The following is a 27,854-nucleotide window of genomic DNA, read 5'->3' as shown; positions in this document are numbered from 1 at the left end:
GGGGAATCAGAGGCAGGGAATCAGAGTTGGGGCATCAGAGGTTGGGAATTAGATATGGGGAAACAAAGGCGGGGAATCAGAGGCGGGGAAACAGAGGCGGGAAATCAGATATGGGGAATCAGAGGTGGGGAATCAGAGGCAGGGAATCAGATGTGCGGAATCAGAGATGGGGAATCAGAGGCAGGGAATCAGAATCAGAAGCGGGGAATCAGAGGCCGGGAATCAGAGGCCGGGAATCAGATGCTGGGAATGAGAGGCCGGGAATCAGAGGTGGGGAATCAGAGTCCGGGAATCAGAGATGGGGATTCAGAGGCGGGGAATGAGATATGGAGAATCAGAGGCGGGGAATCAGAGGCGGGGAAACAGAGGTGGGAAATGAGATATGTGGAATCAGAGGTGGCGAATCAAAGGCGGTGAATCAGACATGGGGAATCAGAGGCGGGGAATCAGAGGCAGGGAATCAAACACGGGAAATCAGAGGCGGGGAATCAGAGCTGGGGAATCAGAGGCGGGGAATCTGAGTTGGGGAATCAGAGGCAGGGAATCAGATATGGGGAAACAGGGGCAGGGAATCAGAGGCGGGGAAACAGAGGCGGGGAATCAGATATGGGGAATCAGAGGTGTGGAATCAGAGGTTGGGAATCAGAGGCAGGGAATCAGAGGTGGGGAAACAGAGGCGGGGAATCAGATATGGGGAATCAGAGGTGGCGAATCAAAGGCGGTGAAACAGAGATGGGGAATCAGGGCGGGGAATCAGAGGCAGGGAATCAGAGGCTTGGAATCAGATGCAGGGAATCAGAGGCGGGGAATCAGAGGTGGGGAATCAGAGCTGGGGAATCAGAGGTGGGGAATCAGAGTTGGGGAATCAGAGGCGGGGTCTTAGATATTGGGAAACAGAGGCGGGGAATCAGAGGCGGGGAAACAGAGGGGGGTAATCAGAGGCAGGGAATCAGATGTGCGGAATCAGAGATGGGGAATCAGAGGCAGGGAATCAGAATCAGAAGCAGGGAATCAGAGGCCGGGAATCAGAGGCCGGAATCAGATGCCAGGAATAAGAGGCCGGGAATCAGAGGTGGGGAATCAGAGTCCGGGAATCAGAGATGGGGATTCAGAGGCGGGGAATGAGATATGGGGAATCAGAGGCGGGGAATCAGAGGCGGGGAAACAGAGGCGGGGAATCAGATTTGGGGAATCAGAGGTGGCGAATCAAAGGCGGTGAATCAGAGATGGGGAATCAGAGGCCGGGAATCAGAGGCAGGGAATCAGAGCTGGGGAATCAGAGGCGGGGAATCAGAGCTGGGGAATCAGAGGCGGGGAATCAGAGTTGGGGAATCAGAGGCGGGGAATCAGACGCAGGGAATCAATATGGGAAATCAGAGGTGGGGAATCAGAGGTTGGGAATCAGAGGAAGGGAATCAGAGGCGAGGAATCATAGCTGGGGAATCAGAGGCGGGGAATCAGAATTGGGGAATCAGAGATGGGGAATCAGAGATGGGGAATAGGAGGCGGGGAATCAGACGCGGGGAATCAGCGGTGGTGAATTCAAGATGTGGAATCAGAGGCGGGGAATCAGGGGCAGGGAATCAGACGCGGGGAATCAGAGGCGGGGAATCATAGCTGGCGAATCAGAGGCGGGGAATCAGAGGTGGGGAATCAGAGGCGGGGAATCAGATATTGGGAATCAGAGGTGGGGAATCAGAGGCGGGGAAACAGAGGCGGGGAATCAGATATGGGGAATCAGAGGTGGGGAATCAGAGGTTGTGAATCAGAGATGGGGAATCAGAGGCGGGGAATCAGAGGCCGGTAATCAGACGCGGGGAATCAGAGGCGGGGAATCAGACATGGGAAATTAGAGGCAGGGAATCAGAGTTGGGGATTCAGAGGCGGGGAATCAGATATGGGGAAACAGAGGCGGAAAATCAGAGGCGGGCAAATAGAGGCGGGGATCAGATATCGGGAAACAGAGGCGGGGAATCAGAGGCGGGGAAACAGAGGCGGGGAATCAGATATGGGGAATCAGAGGTGGGGAATCAGAGGTTGGGAATCAGAGATGCGGAATTAGAGGCGGGGAATGAGATATGGGGAATCAGAGGCGGGGAATCAGAGGCGGGGAAACAGAGGTGGGGAATCAGATATGGGGAATCAGAGGTGTGGAATCAGAGGTTGGGAATCAGAGGTTGGGAATCAGAGGCAGGGAATCAGAGGCTTGGAATCAGTTGCAGGGAATCAGATGCGGGGAATCAGAGGCGGGGAATCAGAGCTGGGGAATCAGAGGTGGGGAATCAGAGTTGGGGAATCAGAGGCGGGGACTTAGATATTGGGAAACAGAGGCGGGGAATCAAAGGTGGGGAAACAGAGGCGGGGAATCAGATATGGGGAATCAGAGGTGGGGAATCAGAGGCAGGGAATCAGATGTGCGGAATCAGAGATGGGGAATCAGAGGCAGGGAATCAGAATCAGAAGCAGGGAATCAGAGGCCGGGAATCAGAGGCCGGAATCAGATGCCGGGAATAGGAGGCCGGGAATCAGAGGTGGGGAATCAGAGTCCGGGAATCAGAGATGGGGATTTAGAGGCGGGGAATGAGATATGGGGAATCAGAGGCGGGGAATCAGAGGCGGGGAAACAGAGGCGGGGAATCAGATATGGGGAATCAGAGGTTGCGAATCAAAGGCGGTGAATCAGAGATGGGGAATCAGAGGCCGGGAATAAGAGGCAGGGAATCAAACACGGGGAATCAGATGTGGGGAATCAGAGCTGGGGAATCAGAGGCGGGGAATCAGAGTTGGGGAATCAGAGGCGGGGAATCAGACGCAGGGAATCAATATGGGAAATCAGAGGTGGGGAATCAGACGCAGGGAATCAATATGGGAAATCAGAGGTGGGGAATCAGAGGTTGGGAATCAGAGGAAGGGAATCAGAGGCGAGGAATCAGAGCTGGGGAATCAGAGGCGGGGAATCAGAATTGGGGAGTCAGAGATGGGGAATCAGAGATGGGGAATCAGAGGCGGGGAATCAGACGCGTGGAATCAGAGGTGGTGAATCAGAGATGTGGAATCAGAGGCGGGGAATCAGAGGCAGGGAATCAGACGCGGGGAATCAGAGGCGGGGAATCATAGCTGGCGAATCAGAGGCGGGGAATGAGATATGGGGAATCAGAGGCGGGGAATCAGAGGCGGGGAAACAGTGGCGAGGAATCAGATATCGGGAATCAGAGGTGTCGAATCAAAGGCGGTGAATCAGAGATGGGGAATCAGATGCGGGGAATCAGAGGCAGGGGATCAAACACGGGGAATCAGAGGCGGGGAATCAGAGCTGTGGAATCAGAGGCGGGGAATCAGAGGCGGGGAATCAGAGCTGGGGAATCAGAGGTGGGGAATCAGAGTCGGGGAATCAGAGGCAGGGAGTCGGATGTGCGGAATCAGAGATGGGGAATCAGAGGTGGGGAATCAGAGGCGGTGAATCTGAGATGGGGAATCAGAGGCGGGGAATCAGAGGCAGGTTATCAGACACGGAGATTCAGAGGCTGGGAATCAGACGGGGGAATCAAAGGCGGGGAATGAAGCTGGGGAATCAGAGGCAGGGAATCAGAGTTGGGGATTCAGAGGCGGGGAATCAGATATGGGGAAACAGAGGCGGGGAATCAGAGGCGGGCAAACAGAGGCGGGGATTTAGATATGGGGAATCAGTGGTGGGGAATCAGAGGTGGTTTATCAGAGATGGGGAATCACAGGCGGGGAATCAGAGGCAGGGAATAGAACACGGGGAATCAGAGGCAGGGAATCAGAGCTGGGGAATCAGAGGCGGGGAATCATAGTTGGGAATCAGAGGCGGGGAATCAGATATGGGGAAACAGAGGCGGGGAATCAGGGGCGGGGAAACAGAGGCGGGGAATCAGATATGGGGAATCGGATGCGGGGAATGAGAGGCGGGGAATCAGAGCTGGGGAATCAGATATGGGGAATCAGAGGTGGGGAATCAGAGGCGTGGAAACAGAGGCGGGGAATCAGATATGGGGAATCAGAGGTGGGGAATCAGAGGCAGGTAATCAGATGTGCGGAATCAGAGATGGGGAATCAGAGGCAGGGAATCAGAATCAGAAGCGGGGAGTCAGAGGCCGGGAATCAGAGGCCTGGAATCAGATGCTGGGAATAAGAGGCCGGGAATCAGTGGTGGGGAATCAGAGTCCGGGAATCAGAGATGGGGATTCAGAGGCGGGGAATGAGATATGGAGAATCAGAGGCGGGGAATCAGAGGCGGGAAAACAGAGGTGGGGAATCAGATATGGGGAATCAGAGGTGGCGAATCAAAGGTGGTGAATCAGAGATGGGGAATCAGAGGCGGGGAATCAGAGGCAGGGAATCAAACACGGGGAATCAGAGGCGGGGAATCAGAGCTGGGGAATCAGAGGCTGGGAATCAAAGTTGGGGAATCAGAGGCTGGGAATCAGATATGGGGAAACAGGGGCGGGGAATCAGAGGCGGGGAAACAGAGGCGGGGAATCAGATATGGGGAATCAGAGGCGGGGAATTAGAGTTGGGGAATCAGAGGCGGGGAATCAGAGGCGGGGAAACAGAGGCGGGGAATCAAACACGGGGAATCAGGTGGGGAATCAGAGGTTGGGAATCAGAGGCAGGGAATCAGAGGCGGGGAATCAGAGGCGGGGAATCAGAGGCAGGGAATCAGATGTGCGGAATCGGAGATGGGGAATCAGAGGCAGGGAATCAGAGGCGGGGAATCAGAGGCGGGGAATCAGAGGCCGGAAATCAGATATGGGGAAACAGAGGCGGGGAATCAGAGGCGGGGAAACAGAGGCTGGGAATCAGATATGGGGAATCAGAGGTGGGGAATCAGAGGTTGGGAATCAGAGGCAGGGAATCAGAGGCTTGGAATCAGATGCAGGGAATCAGATGTGCGGAATCAGAGATGGGGAATCAAAGGCAGGGAATCAGAATCAGAAGCAGGGAATCAGAGGCCGGGAATCAGAGGCCAGAATCAGATGCCGGGAATAAGATGCCGGAAATCAGAGGTGGGGAATCAGAGGTGGGGAATCAGAGTTGGGGAATCAGAGGCGGGGACTTAGATATTGGGAAACAGAGGCGGGGAATCAGAGGCGGGGAATCAGATATGGGGAATCAGAGATGGGGAATCAGAGGCAGGGAATCAGATGTGCGGAATCAGAGATGGGGAATCAAAGGCAGGGAATCAGAATGAGAAGCAGGGAATCAGAGGCCGGGAATCAGAGGCCGGAATCAGATGCCGGGAATAAGAGGCCGGAAATCAGAGGTGGGGAATCAGAATCCAGGAATCAGAGATGGGGATTCAGAGGCGGGGAATGAGATATGGGGAATCAGAGGCGGGGAATCAGAGGCGGGGAAACAGAGGCGGGGAATCAGATATGGCGAATCAGAGGTGGCGAATCAAAGGCGGTGAATCAGAGATGGGGAATCAGAGGCCGGGAATCAGAGGCAGGGAATCAAACACGGGGAATCAGAGGAGGGGAATCAGAATTGGGGAATCAGAGATGGGGAATCAGAGATGGGGAATCAGAGGCAGGGAATCAGATGCGGGGAATCAGAGGTGGTGAATCAGAGATGTGGAATCAGAGGCGGGGAATCAGAGGCAGGGAATCAGACGCGGGGAATAAGAGGCGGGGAATCATAGCGGGCGAATCAGAGGCGGGGAATCAGAGGTGGGGAATCAGAGGCGGGGAATCAGATATTGGGAATCAGAGGTGGGGAATCAGAGGCGGGGAAACAGAGGCGGGGAATCAGATATGGGGTATCAGAGGTGGGGAATCAGAGGTTGTGAATCAGAGATGGGGAATCAGAGGCGGGGAATCAGAGGCCGGTAATCAGACGCGGGGAATCAGAGGCGGGGAATCAGAGCTGGGAAATTAGAGGCAGGGAATCAGAGTTGGGGATTCAGAGGCGGGGAATCAGATATGGGGAAACAGAGGCGGGGAATCAGAGGCGGGCAAATAGAGGCGGGGATCAGATATGGGGAAACAGAGGCGGGGAATCAGAGGCGGGGAAACAGAGGCGGGGAATCAGATATGGGGATCAGAGGTGGGGAATCAGAGGTTGGGAATCAGAGGCTGGGAATCAGAGGCTGGGAATCAGATGCATGGAATCAGATGCGGGGAATCAGAGGCGGGGAATCAGAGCTGGGGAATCAGAGGTGGGGAATCAAAGTTGGGGAATCAGAGGCGGGGACTTAGATATGGGGAAACAGAGGCGGGGAATCAGAGGCGGGGAAACAGAGGCGGGGAATCAGATATGGGGAATCAGAGGTGGGGAATCAGAGGCAGGGAATTAGATTTGCGGAATCAGAGATGGAGAATCAGAAGCAGGGAATCAGAGGCCGGGAATCAGAGGCCGGAATCAGATGCCGGGAATAAGAGGACGGGAAACATTGGTGTGGAATCAGAGTCCGGGACTCAGAGATGGGGAATCAGAGGCGGGGAATGAGATATGGGGAATCAGAGGAGGGGAATCAGAGGCGGGGAAACAGAGGCGAGGAATCAGATATGGGGAATCAGAGGTGGCGAATCAAAGGCGTTGAATCAGAGATGGGGAATCAGAGGTGGGGAATCAGAGGCAGGGAATCAAACACGGGGAATCAGAGGCGGGGAATCAGAGCTGGGGAATCAGAGGCGGGGAATCAGAGTTGGGGAATCAGAGGCGGGGAATCAGAGCTGGGGAATCAGAGGTGGGGATCAGAGTCGGGGAATCAGAGGCAGGGAATCAGATGTGCGGAATCAGAGATGGGGAATCAGAGGTGGGGAATCAGAGGCTGTGAATCAGAGATGGGGAATCAGAGGCGGGGAATCAGAGGCTGGAAATCAGACACGGGGACTCAGAGGCTGGGAATCAGACGGGGGGAATCAAAGGCGGGGAATCAGAGCTGGGGAATCAGAGGCAGGGAATCAGAGTTGGGGATTCAGAGGCGGGGAATCAGATATGGGGAAACAGAGGCGGGGAATCAGAGGCGGGCAAACAGAGGCGGGGAATTAGATATGGGGAATCAGAGGTGGGGAATCAGAGGTGGTGAATCAGAGATGGGGAATCACAGGCGGGGAATCAGAGGCAGGGAATAGAACGCGGGGTATCAGAGGCAGGGAATCAGAGTTGGGGCATCAGAGGTTGGGAATTAGATATGGGGAAACAGGCGGGGAATCAGAGGCGGGGAAACAGAGGCGGGAAATCTGATATGGGGAATCAGAGGTGGGGAATCAGAGGCAGGGAATCAGATGTGCGGAATCAGAGATGGGGAATCAGAGGCAGGGAATCAGAATCAGAAGCGGGGAATCGGAGGCCGGGAATCAGAGGCCGGGAATCAGATGCTGGGAATAAGAGGCCGGGAATCAGAGGTGGGGAATCAGAGTCCGGGAATCAGAGATGGGGATTCAGAGGCGGGGAATGAGATATGGAGAATCAGAGGCGGGGAATCAGAGGCGGGGAAACAGAGGTGGGGAATCAGATATGTGGAATCAGAGGTGGGGAATCAGAGGCTGTGAATCAGAGATGGGGAATCAGAGGTGGGGAATCAGAGGCAGGAAATCAGACACGGGGATTCAGAGGCTGGGAATCAGACGGGGGGAATCAAAGGCGGGGAATCAGAGGCCGGAATCAGATGCCGGGAATAAGAGGCCGGAAATCAGAGGTGGGGAATCAGAATCCAGGAATCAGAGATGGGGATTCAGAGGCGGGGAATGAGATATGGGGAATCAGAGGCGGGGAATCAGAGGCGGGGAAACAGAGGCGGGGAATCAGATATGGCGAATCAGAGGTGGCGAATCAAAGGCGGTGAATCAGAGATGGGGAATCAGAGGCCGGGAATCAGAGGCAGGGAATCAAACACGGGGAATCAGAGGAGGGGAATCAGAATTGGGGAATCAGAGATGGGGAATCAGAGATGGGGAATCAGAGGCAGGGAATCAGATGCGGGGAATCAGAGGTGGTGAATCAGAGATGTGGAATCAGAGGCGGGGAATCAGAGGCAGGGAATCAGACGCGGGGAATAAGAGGCGGGGAATCATAGCGGGCGAATCAGAGGCGGGGAATCAGAGGTGGGGAATCAGAGGCGGGGAATCAGATATTGGGAATCAGAGGTGGGGAATCAGAGGCGGGGAAACAGAGGCGGGGAATCAGATATGGGGTATCAGAGGTGGGGAATCAGAGGTTGTGAATCAGAGATGGGGAATCAGAGGCGGGGAATCAGAGGCCGGTAATCAGACGCGGGGTATCAGAGGCGGGGAATCAGAGCTGGGAAATTAGAGGCAGGGAATCAGAGTTGGGGATTCAGAGGCGGGGAATCAGATATGGGGAAACAGAGGCGGGGAATCAGAGGCGGGCAAATAGAGGCGGGGATCAGATATGGGGAAACAGAGGCGGGGAATTAGAGGCGGGGAAACAGAGGCGGGGAATCAGATATGGGGATCAGAGGTGGGGAATCAGAGGTTGGGAATCAGAGGCTGGGAATCAGAGGCTGGGAATCAGATGCATGGAATCAGATGCGGGGAATCAGAGGCGGGGAATCAGAGCTGGGGAATCAGAGGTGGGGAATCAAAGTTGGGGAATCAGAGGCGGGGACTTAGATATGGGGAAACAGAGGCGGGGAATCAGAGGCGGGGAAACAGAGGCGGGGAATCAGATATGGGGAATCAGAGGTGGCGAATCAAAGGCGTTGAATCAGAGATGGGGAATCAGAGGTGGGGAATCAGAGGCAGGGAATCAAACACGGGGAATCAGAGGCGGGGAATCAGAGCTGGGGAATCAGAGGCGGGGAATCAGAGTTGGGGAATCAGAGGCGGGGAATCAGAGCTGGGGAATCAGAGGTGGGGATCAGAGTCGGGGAATCAGAGGCAGGGAATCAGATGTGCAGAATCAGAGATGGGGAATCAGAGGTGGGGAATCAGAGGCTGTGAATCAGAGATGGGGAATCAGAGGCGGGGAATCAGAGGCTGGAAATCAGACACGGGGACTCAGAGGCTGGGAATCAGACGGGGGGAATCAAAGGCGGGGAATCAGAGCTGGGGAATCAGAGGCAGGGAATCAGAGTTGGGGATTCAGAGGCGGGGAATCAGATATGGGGAAACATAGGCGGGGAATCAGAGGCGGGCAAACAGGGGCGGGGAATTAGATATGGGGAATCAGAGGTGGGGAATCAGAGGTGGTGAATAAGAGATGGGGAATCACAGGCGGGGAATCAGAGGCAGGGAATAGAACGCGGGGAATCAGAGGCAGGGAATCAGAGTTGGGGCATCAGAGGTTGGGAATTAGATATGGGGAAACAGGCGGGGAATCAGAGGCGGGGAAACAGAGGCGGGAAATCTGATATGGGGAATCAGAGGTGGGGAATCAGAGGCAGGGAATCAGATGTGCGGAATCAGAGATGGGGAATCAGAGGCAGGGAATCAGAATCAGAAGCGGGGAATCGGAGGCCGGGAATCAGAGGCCGGGAATCAGATGCTGGGAATAAGAGGCCGGGAATCAGAGGTGGGGAATCAGAGTCCGGGAATCAGAGATGGGGATTCAGAGGCGGGGAATGAGATATGGAGAATCAGAGGCGGGGAATCAGAGGCGGGGAAACAGAGGTGGGGAATCAGATATGTGGAATCAGAGGTGGGGAATCAGAGGCTGTGAATCAGAGATGGGGAATCAGAGGTGGGGAATCAGAGGCAGGAAATCAGACACGGGGATTCAGAGGCTGGGAATCAGACGGGGGGAATCAAAGGTGGGGAATCAGAGCTGGGGAATCAGAGGCAGGGAATCAGAGGTGGGGAATCAGAGGTGGGGAATCAGAGTTGGGGAATCAGAGGCGGGGACTTAGATATTGGGAAACAGAGGCGGGGAATCAGAGGCGGGGAATCAGATATGGGGAATCAGAGATGGGGAATCAGAGGCAGGGAATCAGATGTGCGGAATCAGAGATGAGGAATCAAAGGCAGGGAATCAGAATCAGAAGCAGGGAATCAGAGGCCGGGAATCAGAGGCCGGAATCAGATGCCGGGAATAAGAGGCCGGAAATCAGAGGTGGGGAATCAGAGTCCGGGAATCAGAGATGGGGATTCAGAGGCGGGGAATGAGATATGGGGAAATAGAGGCGGGGAATCAGAGGCGGGGAAACAGATGCGGGGAATCAGATATGGCGAATCAGAGGCGGCGAATCAAAGGCGGTGAATCAGAGATGGGGAATCAGAGGCTTGGAATCAGATGCAGGGAATCAGATGCGGCGAATCAGAGGCGGGGAATTGAGCTGGGGAATCAGAGGCGGGGACTTAGATATTGGGAAACAGAGGCGGGGAATCAGAGGCGGGGAAACAGAGGCGGGGAATCAGATATGGGGAATCAGAGATGGGGAATCAGAGGCAGGGAATCAGATGTGCGGAATCAGAGATGGGGAATCAAAGGCAGGGAATCAGAATCAGAAGCAGGGAATCAGATGCCGGGAATCAGAGGCCGGAATCAGATGCCGGGAATAAGAGGCCGGAAATCAGAGGTGGGGAATCAGAGTCCGAGCATCAGAGATGGGGATTCAGAGGCGGGGAATGAGATATGGGGAATAAGAGGCGGGGAATCAGAGGCGGGGAAACAGAGGCGGGGAATCAGATATGGCGAATCAGAGGTGGCGAATCAAAGGCGGTGAATCAGAGATGGGGAATCAGAGGCCGGGAATCAGAGGCAGGGAATCAAACACGGGGAATCAGAGGAGGGGAATCAGAATTGGGGAATCAGAGATGGGGAATCAGAGATGGGGAATCAGAGGCAGGGAATCAGACGCGGGGAATCAGAGGTGGTGAATCAGAGATGTGGAATCAGAGGCGGGGAATCAGAGGCAGGGAATCAGACGCGGGGAATAAGAGGCGGGGAATCATAGCTGGCGAATCAGAGGCGGGTAATCAGAGGTGGGGAATCAGAGGCGGGGAATCAGATATTGGGATTCAGAGGTGGGGAATCAGAGGCGGGGAAACAGAGGCGGGGAATCAGATATGGGGTATCAGAGGTGGGGAATCAGAGGTTGTGAATCAGAGATGGGGAATCAGAGGCGGGGAATCAGAGGCCGGTAATCAGACGCGGGGAATCAGAGGCGGGGAATCAGAGCTGCGAAATTAGAGGCAGGGAATCAGAGTTGGGGATTCAGAGGCGGGGAATCAGATATGGGGAAACAGAGGCGGGGAATCAGAGGCGGGCAAATAGAGGCGGGGATCAGATATGGGGAAACAGAGGCGGGGAATCAGAGGCGGGGAAACAGAGGCGGGGAATCAGATATGGGGATCAGAGGTGGGGAATCAGAGGTTGGGAATCAGAGGCTGGGAATCAGAGGCTGGGAATCAGATGCATGGAATCAGATGCAGGGAATCAGAGGCGGGGAATCAGAGCTGGGGAATCAGAGGTGGGGAATCAAAGTTGGGGAATCAGAGGCGGGGACTTAGATATGGGGAAACAGAGGCGGGGAATCAGAGGCGGGGAAACAGAGGCGGGGAATCAGATATGGGGAATCAGAGGTGGGGAATCAGAGGCAGGGAATTAGATTTGCGGAATCAGAGATGGGGAATCAGAAGCAGGGAATCAGAGGCCGGGAATCAGAGGCCGGAATCATATGCCGGGAATAAGAGGCCGGGAATCAGAGGTGGGGAATCAGAGTCCGGGAATCAGAGATGGGGAATCAGAGGCGGGGAATGAGATATGGGGAATCAGAGGAGGGGAATCAGAGGCGGGGAAACAGAGGCGAGGAATCAGATATGGGGAATCAGAGGTGGCGAATCAAAGGCGTTGAATCAGAGATGGGGAATCAGAGGCGGGGAATCAGAGGCAGGGAATCAAACACGGGGAATCAGAGGCGGGGAATCAGAGCTGGGGAATCAGAGGTGGGGTTCAGAGTCGGGGAATCAGAGGCAGGGAATCAGATGTGCGGAATCAGAGATGGGGAATCAGAGGTGGGGAATCAGAGGCTGTGAATCAGAGATGGGGAATCAGAGGCGGGGAATCAGAGGCTGGAAATCAGACACGGGGACTCAGAGGCTGGGAATCAGACGGGGGGAATCAAAGGCGGGGAATCAGAGCTGGGGAATCAGAGGCAGGGAATCAGAGTTGGGGATTCAGAGGCGGGGAATCAGATATGGGGAAACAGAGGCGGGGAATCAGAGGCGGGCAAACAGAGGCGGGGAATTAGATATGGGGAATCAGAGGTGGGGAATCAGAGGTGGTGAATCAGAGATGGGGAATCACAGGCGGGGAATCAGAGGCAGGGAATAGAACGCGGGGAATCAGAGGCAGGGAATCAGAGTTGGGGCATCAGAGGTTGGGAATTAGATATGGGGAAACAGAGGCGGGGAATCAGAGGCGGGGAAACAGAGGCGGGAAATCAGATATGGGGAATCAGAAGTGGGGAATCAGAGGCAGGGAATCAGATGTGCGGAATCAGAGATGTGGAATCAGAGGCAGGGAATCAGAATCAGAAGCGGGGAATCAGAGGCCGGGAATCAGAGGCCGGGAATCAGATGCTGGGAATAAGAGGCCGGGAATCAGAGGTGGGGAATCAGAGTCCGGGAATCAGAGATGGGGATTCAGAGGCGGGGAATGAGATATGGAGAATCAGAGGCGGGGAATCAGAGGCGGGGAAACAGAGGTGGGGAATCAGATATGTGGAATCAGAGGTGGGGAATCAGAGGCTGTGAATCAGAGATGGGGAATCAGAGGTGGGGAATCAGAGGCAGGAAATCAGACACGGGGATTCAGAGGCTGGGAATCAGACGGGGGGTTTCAGAGGCTGGGAATCAGACGGGGGAATCAAAGGCGGGGAATCAGAGCTGGGGTATCAGAGGCAGGGAATCAGACTTGGGGATTCAGAGGCGGGGAATCAGATATGGGGAAACAGAGGCGGGGAATCAGAGTCGGGCAAACAGAGGCGGGGAATTAGATATGGGGAATCAGAGGTGGGGAATCAGAGGTGGTGAATCAGAGATGGGGAATCACAGGCGGGGAATCAGAGGCAGGGAATAGAACGCGGGGAATCAGAGGCAGGGAATCAGAGTTGGGGCATCAGAGGTTGGGAATTAGATATGGGGAAACAGAGGCGGGGAATCAGAGGCGGGGAAACAGAGGCGGGATATCAGATATGGGGAATCAGAGGTGGGGAATCAGAGGCAGGGAATCAGATGTGCGGAATCAGAGATGGGGAATCAGAGGCAGGGAATCAGAATCAGAAGCGGGGAATCAGAGGCCGGGAATCGGAGGCCGGGAATCAGATGCTGGGAATAAGAGGCCGGGATTCAGAGGTGGGGAATCAGAGTCCGGGAATCAGAGATGAGGATTCAGAGGCGGGGAATGAGATATGGAGAATCAGAGGCGGGGAATCAGAGGCGGGGAAACAGAGGTGGGGAATCAGATATGTGGAATCAGAGGTGGCGAATCAAAGGCGGTGAATCAGAGATGGGGAATCAGAGGCGGGGAATCAGAGGCAGGGAATCAAACACTGGAAATCAGAGGCGGGGAATCAGAGCTGGGGAATCAGAGGCGGGGAATCAGAGTTGGGGAATCAGAGGCAGGGAATCAGATATGGGGAAACAGGGGCAGGGAATCAGAGGCGGGGAAACAGAGGCGGGGAATCAGATATGGGGAATCAGAGGTGTGGAATCAGAGGTTGGGAATCAGAGGCAGGGAATCAGAGGCGGGGAAACAGAGGCGGGGAATCAGATATGGGGAATCAGAGGTGGCGAATCAAAGGCGGTGAAACAGAGATGGGGAATCAGGGCAGGGAATCAGAGGCAGGGAATCAAACACGGGGAATCAGAGCTGGGGAATCAGAGGCGGGGAATTAGAGTTGGGGAATCAGAGGAGGGGAATCAGAGGCGGGGAAACAGAGGCGGGGAATCAGATATGGGGAATCAGAGGTGGGGAATCAGAGGTTGGGAATCAGAGGCAGGGAATCAGAGGCGGGGAATCAGAGGCGGGGAATCAGAGGCATGGAATCAGATGTGCGGAATCGGAGATGGGGAATCAGAGGCAGGGAATCAGAGGCGGGGATTCAGAGGCGGGGAATCAGAGGCCGGGAATCAGATATGGGGAAACAGAGGTGGGGAATCAGAGGCGGGGAAACAGAGGCGGGGATTCAGATATGGGGAATCATAGGTGGGGAATCAGAGGTTGGGAATCAGAGGCAGGGAATCAGAGGCTTGGAATCAGATGCAGGGAATCAGATGCGGGGAATCAGAGGCGGGGAATCAGAGCTGGGGAAACAGAGGTGGGGAATCAGAGTTGGGGAATCAGAGGCGGGGACTTAGATATTGGGAAACAGAGGCGGGGAATCAGAGGCGGGGAAACAGAGGCGGGGAGTCAGATATGGGGAATCAGAGGTGGGGAATCAGAGGCAGGGAATCAGATGTGCGGAATCAGAGATGGGGAATCAGAGGCAGGGAGTCAGAATCAGAAGCAGGGAATCAGAGGCCGGGAATCAGAGGCCTGAATCAGATGCCGGGAATAAGAGGCCGGGAATCAGAGGTGGGGAATCAGAGTCCGGGAATCAGAGGCGGGGAAACAGAGGCGGGGAATCAGATATGGGGTATCAGAGGTGGGGAATCAGATATGGGGAAACAGAGGCGGGGAATCAGAGGCGGGGAAACAGAGGCGGGGAATTTGATATGGGGAATCAGAGGTGGCGAATGAAAGGCAGTGAATCAGAGATGGGGAATCAGAGGCGGGGAATCAGAGGCAGGGAATCAAACACGGGGAATCAGAGGTGGGGAATCAGAGCTGGGGAATCAGAGGCGGGGTATCAGAGTTGGGGAATCAGAGGCGGGATATCAGATATGGGGAAACAGAGGTGGGGAATCAGAGGCAGGGAAACAGAGGTGGGGAATCAGATATGGGGAATCAGAGGTGGGGAATCAGAGGTTGGGAAACAGAGGCAGGGAATCAGAGGCGGGGAGTCAGAGGCGGGGAATCAGAGGCAGGGAATCAGATGTGCGGAATCAGAGATGGGTAATCAGAGGCAGCGAATCAGAGGCGGGGAACCAGAGGCGGGGAATCAGAGGCGGAGAATCAGAGCCTGGGAATCAGAGGCGGGGAATCAGAGGCGGGGAAACAGAGGCGGGGAAACAGATATGGGGACTCAGAGGTGGGGAATCAGAGGTTGGGAATCAGAGGCAGGGAATCAGAGGCAGGGAATCAGAGGCAGGGAACCAGAGTTGGGGATTCAGAGGCGGGGAATCAGAGCTGGGGAATCAGAGGCGGGGAATCAGAGGCAGGGAATCAGAGGCGGGGAATCAGAGGCAGGGAATCAGATATGGGGATTCAGAGGTTAGGAATCAGAGGTTGGGAATCAGAGTTGGGGATCAGAGTCGGGGAATCAGAGGCAGGGAATCAGATGTGCGGAATCAGAGATGGGGAATCAGAGGTGGGGAATCAGAGGCTGTGAATCAGAGATGGGGAATCAGAGGTGGGGAATCAGAGGCAGGAAATCAGACACGGGGATTCAGAGGCTGGGAATCAGACGGGGGGAATCAAAGGCGGGGAATCAGATATGGGGAAACAGAGGCGGGGAATCAGAGGCGGGGAATCAGAGGCAGGGAATAGAATGCGGGGAATCAGAGGCAGGGAATCAGAGTTGGGGCATCAGAGGTTGGGAATTAGATATGGGGAAACAGATGCGGGGAATCAGAGGCAGGGAATAGAACGCGGGGAATCAGAGGCAGGGAATCAGAGTTGGGGCATCAGAGGTTGGGAATTAGATATGGGGAAACAGATGCGGGGAATCAGAGGCAGGGAATCAGATGTGCGGAATCAGAGATGGGGAATCAGAGGCTGTGAATCAGAGATGGGGAATCAGAGGTGGGGAATCAGAGGCAGGAAATCAGACACGGGGATTCAGAGGCTGGGAATCAGACGGGGGGAATCAAAGGCGGGGAATCAGAGCTGGGGAATCAGAGGCAGGGAATCAGAGTTGGGGATTCAGATGCGGGGAATCAGATATGGGGAAACAGAGGCGGGGAATCAGAGGCGGGCAAACAGAGGCGGGGAATTAGATATGGGGAATCAGAGGTGGGGAATCAGAGGTGGTGAATCAGAGATGGGGAATCACAGGCGGGGAATCATAGGCAGGGAATAGAACGCGGGGAATCAGAGGCAGGGAATCAGAGTTGGGGCATCAGAGGTTGGGAATTAGATATGGGGAAACAGAGGCGGGGAATCAGAGGCGGGGAAACAGAGGCGGGAAATCAGATATGGGGAATCAGAGGTGGGGAATCAGAGGCAGGGAATCAGATGTGCGGAATCAGAGATGGGGAATCAGAGGCAGGGAATCAGAATCAGAAGCGGGGAATCAGAGGCCGGGAATCAGAGGCCGGGAATCAGATGCTGGGAATGAGAGGCCGGGAATCAGAGGTGGGGAATCAGAGTCCGGGAATCAGAGATGGGGATTCAGAGGCGGGGAATGAGATATGGAGAATCAGAGGCGGGGAATCAGAGGCGGGGAAACAGAGGTGGAGAATGAGATATGTGGAATCAGAGGTGGCGAATCAAAGGCGGTGAATCAGACATGGGGAATCAGAGGCGGGGAATCAGAGGCAGGGAATCAAACACGGGAAATCAGAGGCGGGGAATCAGAGCTGGGGAATCAGAGGCGGGGAATCTGAGTTGGGGAATCAGAGGCAGGGAATCAGATATGGGGAAACAGGGGCAGGGAATCAGAGGCGGGGAAACAGAGGCGGGGAATCAGATATGGGAAATCAGAGGTGTGGAATCAGAGGTTGGGAATCAGAGGCAGGGAATCAGAGGCGGGGAAACAGAGGCGGGGAATCAGATATGGGGAATCAGAGGTGGCGAATCAAAGGCGGTGAAACAGAGATGGGGAATCAGGGCGGGGAATCAGAGGCAGGGAATCAGAGGCTTGGAATCAGATGCAGGGAATCAGAGGCGGGGAATCAGAGGTGGGGAATCAGAGCTGGGGAATCAGAGGTGGGGAATCAGAGTTGGGGAATCAGAGGCGGGGACTTAGATATTGGGAAACAGAGGCGGGGAATCAGAGGCGGGGAAACAGAGGGGGGTAATCAGAGGCAGGGAATCAGATGTGCGGAATCAGAGATGGGGAATCAGAGGCAGGGAATCAGAATCAGAAGCAGGGAATCAGAGGCCGGGAATCAGAGGCCGGAATCAGATGCCGGGAATAAGAGGCCGGGAATCAGAGGTGGGGAATCAGAGTCCGGGAATCAGAGATGGGGATTCAGAGGCGGGGAATGAGATATGGGGAATCAGAGGCGGGGAATCAGAGGCGGGGAAACAGAGGCGGGGAATCAGATTTGGGGAATCAGAGGTGGCGAATCAAAGGCGGTGAATCAGAGATGGGGAATCAGAGGCCGGGAATCAGAGGCAGGGAATCAGAGCTGGGGAATCAGAGGCGGGGAATCAGAGCTGGGGAATCAGAGGCGGGGAATCAGAGTTGGGGAATCAGAGGCGGGGAATCAGACGCAGGGAATCAATATGGGAAATCAGAGGTGGGGAATCAGAGGTTGGGAATCAGAGGAAGGGAATCAGAGGCGAGGAATCATAGCTGGGGAATCAGAGGCGGGGAATCAGAATTGGGGAATCAGAGATGGGGAATCAGAGATGGGGAATCAGAGGCGGGGAATCAGACGCGGGGAATCAGCGGTGGTGAATCAGAGATGTGGAATCAGAGGCGGGGAATCAGAGGCAGGGAATCAGACGCGGGGAATCAGAGGCGGGGAATCATAGCTGGCAAATCAGAGGCGGGGAATCAGAGGTGGGGAATCAGAGGCGGGGAATCAGATATTGGGAATCAGAGGTGGGGAATCAGAGGCGGGGAAACAGAGGCGGGGAATCAGATATGGGGAATCAGAGGTGGGGAATCAGAGGTTGTGAATCATAGCTGGGGAATCAGAGGCGGGGAATCAGAATTGGGGAATCAGAGATGGGGAATCAGAGATGGGGAATCAGAGGCGGGGAATCAGACGCGGGGAATCAGCGGTGGTGAATCAGAGATGTGGAATCAGAGGCGGGGAATCAGAGGCAGGGAATCAGACGCGGGGAATCAGAGGCGGGGAATCATAGCTGGCAAATCAGAGGCGGGGAATCAGAGGTGGGGAATCAGAGGCGGGGAATCAGATATTGGGAATCAGAGGTGGGGAATCAGAGGCGGGGAAACAGAGGCGGGGAATCAGATATGGGGAATCAGAGGTGGGGAATCAGAGGTTGTGAATCAGAGATGGGGAATCAGAGGCGGGGAATCAGAGGCGGGGAATCAGATATGGGGAATCAGAGGTGGGGAATCAGAGGTTGGGAATCAGAGATGCGGAATTAGAGGCGGGGAATGAGATATGGGGAATCAGAGGCGGGGAATCAGAGGCGGGGAAACAGAGGTGGGGAATCAGATATGGGGAATCAGAGGTGTGGAATCAGAGGTTGGGAATCAGAGGTTGGGAATCAGAGGCAGGGAATCAGAGGCTTGGAATCAGTTGCAGGGAATCAGATGCGGGGAATCAGAGGCGGGGAATCAGAGCTGGGGAATCAGAGGTGGGGAATCAGAGTTGGTGAATCAGAGGCGGGGACTTAGATATTGGGAAACAGAGGCGGGGAATCAAAGGTGGGGAAACAGAGGCGGGGAATCAGATATGGGGAATCAGAGGTGGGGAATCAGAGGCAGGGAATCAGATGTGCGGAATCAGAGATGGGGAATCAGAGGCAGGGAATCAGAATCAGAAGCAGGGAGTCAGAGGCCGGGAATCAGAGGCCGGAATCAGATGCCGGGAATAAGAGGCCGGGAATCAGAGGTGGGGAATCAGAGTCCGGGAATCAGAGATGGGGATTTAGAGGCGGGGAATGAGATATGGGGAATCAGAGGCGGGGAATCAGAGGCGGGGAAACAGAGGCGGGGAATCAGATATGGGGAATCAGAGGTTGCGAATCAAAGGCGGTGAATCAGAGATGGGGAATCAGAGGCCGGGAATCAGAGGCAGGGAATCAAACACGGGGAATCAGATGCGGGGAATCAGAGCTGGGGAATCAGAGGCGGGGAATCAGAGTTGGGGAATCAGAGGCGGGGAATCAGACGCAGGGAATCAATATGGGAAATCAGAGGTGGGGAATCAGACGCAGGGAATCAATATGGGAAATCAGAGGTGGGGAATCAGAGGTTGGGAATCAGAGGAAGGGAATCAGAGGCGAGGAATCAGAGCTGGGGAATCAGAGGCGGGGAATCAGAATTGGGGAGTCAGAGATGGGGAATCAGAGATGGGGAATCAGAGGCGGGGAATCAGACGCGTGGAATCAGAGGTGGTGAATCAGAGATGTGGAACCAGAGGCGGGGAATCAGAGGCAGGGAATCAGACGCGGGGAATCAGAGGCGGGGAATCATAGCTGGCGAATCAGAGGCGGGGAATGAGATATGGGGAATCAGAGGCGGGGAATCAGAGGCGGGGAAACAGTGGCGAGGAATCAGATATCGGGAATCAGAGGTGTCGAATCAAAGGCGGTGAATCAGAGATGGGGAATCAGATGCGGGGAATCAGAGGCAGGGGATCAAACACGGGGAATCAGAGGCGGGGAATCAGAGCTGTGGAATCAGAGGCGGGGAATCAGAGGCGGGGAATCAGAGCTGGGGAATCAGAGGTGGGGAATCAGAGTCGGGGAATCAGAGGCAGGGAGTCGGATGTGCGGAATCAGAGATGGGGAATCAGAGGTGGGGAATCAGAGGCGGTGAATCTGAGATGGGGAATCAGAGGCGGGGAATCAGAGGCAGGTTATCAGACACGGAGATTCAGAGGCTGGGAATCAGACGGGGGAATCAAAGGCGGGGAATGAAGCTGGGGAATCAGAGGCAGGGAATCAGAGTTGGGGATTCAGAGGCGGGGAATCAGATATGGGGAAACAGAGGCGGGGAATCAGAGGCGGGCAAACAGAGGCGGGGATTTAGATATGGGGAATCAGTGGTGGAGAATCAGAGGTGGTTTATCAGAGATGGGGAATCACAGGCGGGGAATCAGAGGCAGGGAATAGAACACGGGGAATCAGAGGCAGGGAATCAGAGCTGGGGAATCAGAGGCGGGGAATCATAGTTGGGAATCAGAGGCGGGGAATCAGATATGGGGAAACAGAGGCGGGGAATCAGGGGCGGGGAAACAGAGGCGGGGAATCAGATATGGGGAATCGGATGCGGGGAATGAGAGGCGGGGAATCAGAGCTGGGGAATCAGATATGGGGAATCAGAGGTGGGGAATCAGAGGCGTGGAAACAGAGGCGGGGAATCAGATATGGGGAATCAGAGGTGGGGAATCGGAGGCAGGTAATCAGATGTGCGGAATCAGAGATGGGGAATCAGAGGCAGGGAATCAGAATCAGAAGCGGGGAGTCAGAGGCCGGGAATCAGAGGCCTGGAATCAGATGCTGGGAATAAGAGGCCGGGAATCAGTGGTGGGGAATCAGAGTCCGGGAATCAGAGATGGGGATTCAGAGGCGGGGAATGAGATATGGAGAATCAGAGGCGGGGAATCAGAGGCGGGAAAACAGAGGTGGGGAATCAGATATGGGGAATCAGAGGTGGCGAATCAAAGGTGGTGAATCAGAGATGGGGAATCAGAGGCGGGGAATCAGAGGCAGGGAATCAAACACGGGGAATCAGAGGCGGGGAATCAGAGCTGGGGAATCAGAGGCTGGGAATCAAAGTTGGGGAATCAGAGGCTGGGAATCAGATATGGGGAAACAGGGGCGGGGAATCAGAGGCGGGGAAACAGAGGCGGGGAATCAGATATGGGGAATCAGAGGCGGGGAATTAGAGTTGGGGAATCAGAGGCGGGGAATCAGAGGCGGGGAAACAGAGGCGGGGAATCAAACACGGGGAATCAGGTGGGGAATCAGAGGTTGGGAATCAGAGGCAGGGAATCAGAGGCGGGGAATCAGAGGCGGGGAATCAGAGGCAGGGAATCAGATGTGCGGAATCGGAGATGGGGAATCAGAGGCAGGGAATCAGAGGCGGGGAATCAGAGGCGGGGAATCAGAGGCCGGAAATCAGATATGGGGAAACAGAGGCGGGGAATCAGAGGCGGGGAAACAGAGGCTGGGAATCAGATATGGGGAATCAGAGGTGGGGAATCAGAGGTTGGGAATCAGAGGCAGGGAATCAGAGGCTTGGAATCAGATGCAGGGAATCAGATGTGCGGAATCAGAGATGGGGAATCAAAGGCAGGGAATCAGAATCAGAAGCAGGGAATCAGAGGCCGGGAATCAGAGGCCGGAATCAGATGCCGGGAATAAGAGGCCGGAAATCAGAGGTGGGGAATCAGAGGTGGGGAATCAGAGTTGGGGAATCAGATATGGGGAATCAGAGATGGGGAATCAGAGGCAGGGAATCAGATGTGCGGAATCAGAGATGGGGAATCAAAGGCAGGGAAACAGAATGAGAAGCAGGGAATCAGAGGCCGGGAATCAGAGGCCGGAATCAGATGCCGGGAATAAGAGGCCGGAAATCAGAGGTGGGGAATCAGAATCCAGGAATCAGAGATGGGGATTCAGAGGCGGGGAATGAGATATGGGGAATCAGAGGCGGGGAATCAGAGGCGGGGAAACAGAGGCGGGGAATCAGATATGGCGAATCAGAGGTGGCGAATCAAAGGCGGTGAATCAGAGATGGGGAATCAGAGGCCGGGAATCAGAGGCAGGGAATCAAACACGGGGAATCAGAGGAGGGGAATCAGAATTGGGGAATCAGAGATGGGGAATCAGAGATGGGGAATCAGAGGCAGGGAATCAGATGCGGGGAATCAGAGGTGGTGAATCAGAGATGTGGAATCAGAGGCGGGGAATCAGAGGCAGGGAATCAGACGCGGGGAATAAGAGGCGGGGAATCATAGCGGGCGAATCAGAGGCGGGGAATCAGAGGTGGGGAATCAGAGGCGGGGAATCAGATATTGGGAATCAGAGGCGGGGAATCAGAGGCCGGTAATCAGACGCGGGGAATCAGAGGCGGGGAATCAGAGCTGGGAAATTAGAGGCAGGGAATCAGAGTTGGGGATTCAGAGGCGGGGAATCAGATATGGGGAAACAGAGGCGGGGAATCAGAGGCGGGCAAATAGAGGCGGGGATCAGATATGGGGAAACAGAGGCGGGGAATCAGAGGCGGGGAAACAGAGGCGGGGAATCAGATATGGGGATCAGAGGTGGGGAATCAGAGGTTGGGAATCAGAGGCTGGGAATCAGAGGCTGGGAATCAGATGCATGGAATCAGATGCGGGGAATCAGAGGCGGGGAATCAGAGCTGGGGAATCAGAGGTGGGGAATCAAAGTTGGGGAATCAGAGGCGGGGACTTAGATATGGGGAAACAGAGGCGGGGAATCAGAGGCGGGGAAACAGAGGCGGGGAATCAGATATGGGGAATCAGAGGTGGGGAATCAGAGGCAGGGAATTAGATTTGCGGAATCAGAGATGGAGAATCAGAAGCAGGGAATCAGAGGCCGGGAATCAGAGGCCGGAATCAGATGCCGGGAATAAGAGGACGGGAAACAGAGGTGTGGAATCAGAGTCCGGGACTCAGAGATGGGGAATCAGAGGCGGGGAATGAGATATGGGGAATCAGAGGAGGGGAATCAGAGGCGGGGAAACAGAGGCGAGGAATCAGATATGGGGAATCAGAGGTGGCGAATCAAAGGCGTTGAATCAGAGATGGGGAATCAGAGGTGGGGAATTAGAGGCAGGGAATCAAACACGGGGAATCAGAGGCGGGGAATCAGAGCTGGGGAATCAGAGGCGGGGAATCAGAGTTGGGGAATCAGAGGCGGGGAATCAGAGCTGGGGAATCAGAGGTGGGGATCAGAGTCGGGGAATCAGAGGAAGGGAATCAGATGTGCGGAATCAGAGATGGGGAATCAGAGGTGGGGAATCAGAGGCTGTGAATCAGAGATGGGGAATCAGAGGCGGGGAATCAGAGGCTGGAAATCAGACACGGGGACTCAGAGGCTGGGAATCAGACGGGGGGAATCAAAGGCGGGGAATCAGAGCTGGGGAATCAGAGGCAGGGAATCAGAGTTGGGGATTCAGAGGCGGGGAATCAGATATGGGGAAACAGAGGCGGGGAATCAGAGGCGGGCAATCAGAGGCGGGGAATTAGATATGGGGAATCAGAGGTGGGGAATCAGAGGTGGTGAATCAGAGATGGGGAATCACAGGCGGGGAATCAGAGGCAGGGAATAGAACGCGGGGAATCAGAGGCAGGGAATCAGAGTTGGGGCATCAGAGGTTGGGAATTAGATATGGGGAAACAGGTGGGGAATCAGAGGTGGGGAAACAGAGGCGGGAAATCTGATATGGGGAATCAGAGGCGGGGAATCAGAGGCAGGGAATCAGATGTGCGGAATCAGAGATGGGGAATCAGAGGCAGGGAATCAGAATCAGAAGCGGGGAATCGGAGGCCGGGAATCAGAGGCCGGGAATCAGATGCTGGGAATAAGAGGCCGGGAATCAGAGGTGGGGAATCAGAGTCCGGGAATCAGAGATGGGGATTCAGAGGCGGGGAATGAGATATGGAGAATCAGAGGCGGGGAATCAGAGGCGGGGAAACAGAGGTGGGGAATCAGATATGTGGAATCAGAGGTGGGGAATCAGAGGCTGTGAATCAGAGATGGGGAATCAGAGGTGGGGAATCAGAGGCAGGAAATCAGACACGGGGATTCAGAGGCTGGGAATCAGACGGGGGAATCAAAGGCGGGGAATCAGAGCTGGGGAATCAGAGGCAGGGAATCAGAGGTGGGGAATCAGAGGTGGGGAATCAGAGTTGGGGAATCAGAGGCGGGGACTTAGATATTGGGAAACAGAGGCGGGGAATCAGAGGCGGGGAATCAGATATGGGGAATCAGAGATGGGGAATCAGAGGCAGGGAATCAGATGTGCGGAATCAGAGATGGGGAATCAAAGGCAGGGAATCAGAATCAGAAGCAGGGAATCAGAGGCCGGGAATCAGAGGCCGGAATCAGATGCCGGGAATAAGAGGCCGGAAATCAGAGGTGGGGAATCAGAGTCCGGGAATCAGAGATGGGGATTCAGAGGCGGGGAATGAGATATGGGGAAATAGAGGCGGGGAATCAGAGGCGGGGAAACAGATGCGGGGAATCAGATATGGCGAATCAGAGGTGGCGAATCAAAGGCGGTGAATCAGAGATGGGGAATCAGAGGCTTGGAATCAGATGCAGGGAATCAGATGCGGCGAATCAGAGGCGGGGAATTGAGCTGGGGAATCAGAGGCGGGGACTTAGATATTGGGAAACAGAGGCGGGGAATCAGAGGCGGGGAAACAGAGGCGGGGAATCAGATATGGGGAATCAGAGATGGGGAATCAGAGGCAGGGAATCAGATGTGCGGAATCAGAGATGGGGAATCAAAGGCAGGGAATCAGAATCAGAAGCAGGGAATCAGATGCGGGGAATCAGAGGCCGGAATCAGATGCCGGGAATAAGAGGCCGGAAATCAGAGGTGGGGAATCAGAGTCCGAGAATCAGAGATGGGGATTCAGAGGCGGGGAATGAGATATGGGGAATAAGAGGCGGGGAATCAGAGGCGGGGAAACAGAGGCGGGGAATCAGATATGGCGAATCAGAGGTGGCGAATCAAAGGCGGTGAATCAGAGATGGGGAATCAGAGGCCGGGAATCAGAGGCAGGGAATCAAACACGGGGAATCAGAGGAGGGGAATCAGAATTGGGGAATCAGAGATGGGGAATCAGAGATGGGGAATCAGAGGCAGGGAATCAGACGCGGGGAATCAGAGGTGGTGAATCAGAGATGTGGAATCAGAGGCGGGGAATCAGAGGCAGGGAATCAGACGCGGGGAATAAGAGGCGGGGAATCATAGCTGGCGAATCACAGGCGGGGAATCAGAGGTGGGGAATCAGAGGCGGGGAATCAGATATTGGGATTCAGAGGTGGGGAATCAGAGGTGGGGAAACAGAGGCGGGGAATCAGATATGGGGTATCAGAGGTGGGGAATCAGAGGTTGTGAATCAGAGATGGGGAATCAGAGGCGGGGAATCAGAGGCCGGTAATCAGACGCGGGGAATCAGAGGCGGGGAATCAGAGCTGCGAAATTAGAGGCAGGGAATCAGAGTTGGGGATTCAGAGGCGGGGAATCAGATATGGGGAAACAGAGGCGGGGAATCAGAGGCGGGCAAATAGAGGCGGGGATCAGATATGGGGAAACAGAGGCGGGGAATCAGAGGCGGGGAAACAGAGGCGGGGAATCAGATATGGGGATCAGAGGTGGGGAATCAGAGGTTGGGAATCAGAGGCTGGGAATCAGAGGCTGGGAATCAGATGCATGGAATCAGATGCGGGGAATCAGAGGCGGGGAATCAGAGCTGGGGAATCAGAGGTGGGGAATCAAAGTTGGGGAATCAGAGGCGGGGACTTAGATATGGGGAAACAGAGGCGGGGAATCAGAGGCGGGGAAACAGAGGCGGGGAATCAGATATGGGGAATCAGAGGTGGGGAATCAGAGGCAGGGAATTAGATTTGCGGAATCAGAGATGGGGAATCAGAAGCAGGGAATCAGAGGCCGGGAATCAGAGGCCGGAATCAGATGCCGGGAATAAGAGGCCGGGAATCAGAGGTGGGGAATCAGAGTCCGGGAATCAGAGATGGGGAATCAGAGGCGGGGAATGAGATATGGGGAATCAGAGGAGGGGAATCAGAGGCGGGGAAACAGAGGCGAGGAATCAGATATGGGGAATCAGAGGTGGCGAATCAAAGGCGTTGAATCAGAGATGGGGAATCAGAGGCGGGGAATCAGAGGCAGGGAATCAAACACGGGGAATCAGAGGCGGGGAATCAGAGCTGGGGAATCAGAGGTGGGGTTCAGAGTCGGGGAATCAGAGGCAGGGAATCAGATGTGCGGAATCAGAGATGGGGAATCAGAGGTGGGGAATCAGAGGCTGTGAATCAGAGATGGGGAATCAGAGGCGGGGAATCAGAGGCTGGAAATCAGACACGGGGACTCAGAGGCTGGGAATCAGACGGGGGGAATCAAAGGCGGGGAAACAGAGCTGGGGAATCAGAGGCAGGGAATCAGAGTTGGGGATTCAGAGGCGGGGAATCAGATATGGGGAAACAGAGGCGGGGAATCAGAGGCGGGCAAACAGAGGCGGGGAATTAGATATGGGGAATCAGAGGTGGGGAATCAGAGGTGGTGAATCAGAGATGGGGAATCACAGGCGGGGAATCAGAGGCAGGGAATAGAACGCGGGGAATCAGAGGCAGGGAATCAGAGTTGGGGCATCAGAGGTTGGGAATTAGATATGGGGAAACAGAGGCGGGGAATCAGAGGCGGGGAAACAGAGGCGGGAAATCAGATATGGGGAATCAGAGGTGGGGAATCAGAGGCAGGGAATCAGATGTGCGGAATCAGAGATGGGGAATCAGAGGCAGGGAATCAGAATCAGGAGCGGGGAATCAGAGGCCGGGAATCAGAGGCCGGGAATCAGATGCTGGGAATAAGAGGCCGGGAATCAGAGGTGGGGAATCAGAGTCCGGGAATCAGAGATGGGGATTCAGAGGCGGGGAATGAGATATGGAGAATCAGAGGCGGGGAATCAGAGGCGGGGAAACAGAGGTGGGGAATCAGATATGTGGAATCAGAGGTGGGGAATCAGAGGCTGTGAATCAGAGATGGGGAATCAGAGGTGGGGAATCAGAGGCAGGAAATCAGACACGGGGATTCAGAGGCTGGGAATCAGACGGGGGGTTTCAGAGGCTGGGAATCAGACGGGGGAATCAAAGGCGGGGAATCAGAGCTGGGGAATCAGAGGCAGGGAATCAGACTTGGGGATTCAGAGGCGGGGAATCAGATATGGGGAAACAGAGGCGGGGAATCAGAGTCGGGCAAACAGAGGCGGGGAATTAGATATGGGGAATCAGAGGTGGGGAATCAGAGGTGGTGAATCAGAGATGGGGAATCACAGGCGGGGAATCAGAGGCAGGGAATAGAACGCGGGGAATCAGAGGCAGGGAATCAGAGTTGGGGCATCAGAGGTTGGGAATTAGATATGGGGAAACAGAGGCGGGGAATAAGAGGCGGGGAAACAGAGGCGGGATATCAGATATGGGGAATCAGAGGTGGGGAATCAGAGGCAGGGAATCAGATGTGCGGAATCAGAGATGGGGAATCAGAGGCAGGGAATCAGAATCAGAAGCGGGGAATCAGAGGCCGGGAATCAGAGGCCGGGAATCAGATGCTGGGAATAAGAGGCCGGGATTCAGAGGTGGGGAATCAGAGTCCGGGAATCAGAGATGAGGATTCAGAGGCGGGGAATGAGATATGGAGAATCAGAGGCGGGGAATCAGAGGCGGGGAAACAGAGGTGGGGAATCAGATATGTGGAATCAGAGGTGGCGAATCAAAGGCGGTGAATCAGAGATGGGGAATCAGAGGCGGGGAATCAGAGGCAGGGAATCAAACACTGGAAATCAGAGGCGGGGAATCAGAGCTGGGGAATCAGAGGCGGGGAATCAGAGTTGGGGAATCAGAGGCAGGGAATCAGATATGGGGAAACAGGGGCAGGGAATCAGAGGCGGGGAAACAGAGGCGGGGAATCAGATATGGGGAATCAGAGGTGTGGAATCAGAGGTTGGGAATCAGAGGCAGGGAATCAGAGGCGGGGAAACAGAGGCGGGGAATCAGATATGGGGAATCAGAGGTGGCGAATCAAAGGCGGTGAAACAGAGATGGGGAATCAGGGCAGGGAATCAGAGGCAGGGAATCAAACACGGGGAATCAGAGCTGGGGAATCAGAGGCGGGGAATTAGAGTTGGGGAATCAGAGGAGGGGAATCAGAGGCGGGGAAACAGAGGCGGGGAATCAGATAT

Source organism: Narcine bancroftii, chromosome 7, assembly GCF_036971445.1.
Source record: "Narcine bancroftii isolate sNarBan1 chromosome 7, sNarBan1.hap1, whole genome shotgun sequence".
NCBI classification, from domain to species: Eukaryota; Metazoa; Chordata; class Chondrichthyes; order Torpediniformes; family Narcinidae; genus Narcine; species Narcine bancroftii.
Note: the sequence above shows the minus strand (reverse complement) of the source record.